The sequence below is a fragment of the Pristis pectinata genome, chromosome 2 (genome assembly GCF_009764475.1).
Source record: "Pristis pectinata isolate sPriPec2 chromosome 2, sPriPec2.1.pri, whole genome shotgun sequence".
In the NCBI taxonomy this organism is placed as follows: Eukaryota; Metazoa; Chordata; class Chondrichthyes; order Rhinopristiformes; family Pristidae; genus Pristis; species Pristis pectinata.
In genome coordinates this window covers 116,966,671-116,969,678 of record NC_067406.1, presented here as the reverse complement: position 1 = coordinate 116,969,678, position 3,008 = coordinate 116,966,671, and positions in this window count along the sequence as shown.

Here is a 3,008-nt window from a genome sequence, read left to right as displayed (position 1 = left end):
AGAACGTGTGTTGCACTAGGAATGACATCACTTGATGCAAGTCAGATATAGAAATTTTGTCAGATGCATAAGTGCACCTCATGCCAAGAAATGCCCTGGTGAATTTCTGACGAAGCAACATAAAAATGGGCATTATCACTTTTTACTCTATCCAAACTGCACTTTCAGTTGAGCAGTACTGAAATACACAATTGAATTTATAGGTCACCATTATTGTGGTGTCTGTTGATTACCATGATTGTTGTGTACAGCCAGTGCTAACTGTACTGCTCAATCCATACACAACAGCAGTGTGCTGAAAATTGTAATTTGGAATTTGTGCTTAACTTGTGTCTCTTAATGGGGATTACATTGTGCCTGAAGCAGGAGCTGGATGTTAAATATAAATGGTGATGTATGATGTAACATAAGTGAAATGGACTCCAAGGTTCTTGGACTCTGCACTGGACGTGTTGGTTGAGGAGGTAGAAAGGCAGTGATATTTTGTATCTGCAGGGAATTACAAATGGCTACAGATACATAGTCAAAAGGCAGCAGGAGCAGATAGATATCAAAGTTAATTATGTCTTTAGCTGAAAGATGGTCAAAAACAGTGAATACATCTTAAAATGCCATTTCCTACAGCAGCCACTAGCTTCAGGCACATAATTCAGCACACTACCATCATTCACCCACCATTCTTCAGAATCTCTCGCGCTACCTCATCCTCCTTTGTTCAGCACTGCTGCAAGCCTTGTGTCTACTTTCCATGCTCACACACACTGCAGTTATTCCCCTTCTGCAGTCACATCACCAGCCCTTTTTGACATTTGTCCTTCTTTCTTACGGGATAATGTTGTACAACAGACAGCATCAGGAGCTAACTGGAAAGCAACACCTGCATGTCCTAGCTCCTCTGGAGGAGATGCTGCGGGCCTCCATTAGAACAAGCATCGCTGAGATGGTGACCAGCAGTGGGATGGCACAATTAGAGATGATGGATTTTTGTAACATTCTCCTCCATTCTACAATCTCTTTTGATGTACGAATTACAGATCTTGTAAGCATTTGCCTCCAACTTGCCCAAGAAGTGAAACTTTGCTAATAAGGTCAAGCTTAAGCACAAGTCTCGGGAAAGACAAGTATGACATATGGCATTAGGGTTGTGTTCAACCCCAAGCCTAGAAATTGTAAATTTGTTGAATAATGTCAGCATCAAAGATAAAGTTAGCAATAGAAAATATGGTTGGGCTTAATTAAATGCCTAGGAATGGAGAATTTGGTAAAGTAGCAATACAATTTATCCTTACTTTTAAGGACTCAAATTCCAAGTATGTGGAAATTAGTTTCAGTATAAAACAAGGTCCTGTTATTCTTCAATTATTTGCAGCAGCCTATAATTTTTAAAATCCATTAGTTTCTGTATTATCAATACTTATTACATTTTAAAAGGGAATTTTAGACTGGGTATCGATGTTCTCCTACTAAAAAGATTTTATGACTTTTAGTTATGTAATGGTTATTTATATGTATGATCCTACTATGAGAAGGTTCCACACAGCCAGTGTCTGGCCTCATGCTTAATAGTTAACACAGGAAGTTCACATCCATGTGAGGGACACTTTGCCAAATTCTCCTAATATCAACAGTGAACGAAAATAGTTTTTTTATATGATGTGGGTAGCAGACAAAGAATCTCCTCAACATTACTGGGCAAGCCTTGTTGGGAAAGTTAGGTCTAAGAGCCAAAGTAAATTAGTATGTTGAAAGAGGAAGGAAAATCTCCAAAGGCAGAAGATTCAAACACTCCAGCCTTTATGGATTTATATAAAATAGTTATATTTGGAACAGCCTGTACCTCCTTCAATGGAGTGCTGGAGGATCAAGCTCAAAAGAAAACTTCCTTCTATGACCAAACTAGTACTGAACATCTTCTTGTAACTGAAAAGTTCACCTGTCTTGCTGGGAAGGCTATTCCACAAATGCCACATTATCATCATTGTCATTTTGTAACTATTCTAGAAGCAGCATCAACATTTGACAGTTCTATATATAGACAATAACAACATACGAGGAGAGACTGGAGAAGCAGAAGGGAAGGAAAGGAAATATAGTTATGGCTGAATAATTGATATATCTATATCCTTAAACTTTGAAATTAATCCTTTAAAACCAAACCACTTTGTTTAAACTAATTAGATATTATCAATTTCTTAATAGGAATGTAGCAATTCTCCAAATATGTGATACTTGGCCTTCACTAATTCAAGTGGTAATTTTATTGCCTGAAATTGATAGTTATCAAGTAGCTGCTCTTTTAAAATCATAAAACAGATATCTACTGAGTGTTTCCAGCATTTTTTGTTTTTTTATTTCAATTTCCAGCATCTGCAGTTTTTAAAAATTTCTGTTCAATGTTAATCTTTCTTATCAAATGGAAGCTGCACTGGTGGGTTGTTAAAAGCGCACAGCCTTCTTGCGTTTTGTTTCTTTACCTGCAGAGTTTTGCAGGTGGCTAAGAACTTGCTATTCTAAAGTAGACAGGAACATTTTAAACTTGTATGAATCATGTTTCTCTTTTGTTAACGGGGGTCTGATGCAGTTCTAGATAGTCCTAAGCAGATAAGCCACAGACAAGAGACCCATTGGGTAAATACATTTGCTTGTTAACAGCAGGAATGGCCTGTGAGAAAATCGCACCTACCATGAACCCTCTCACAACCCTGTCATTGCAACCGACATCCTCTGGATGGCCAGCAGTGTCTCGAGCTGCACTGCCTTCTGAATGGGAAGTGGATTGCTGCCATTTTAATATTCATCGTGACATCTTGCTGTTGGCCTGGCAATGAGTACACCAGAAACTAGGTTAAAGTCGGCCCCAAAGCTCATGTTGCATTCACTCTAGTACAACTGAGCTTTTTAAGTTTGCCTTCCTTGCCTCTAACTTAATAAGTTTTTAACATGGTTAAGGTAATGCCTAAACACAGAAGTCTTGATATTTTTTTAAATGTAAGCAATCTGACCAAGTG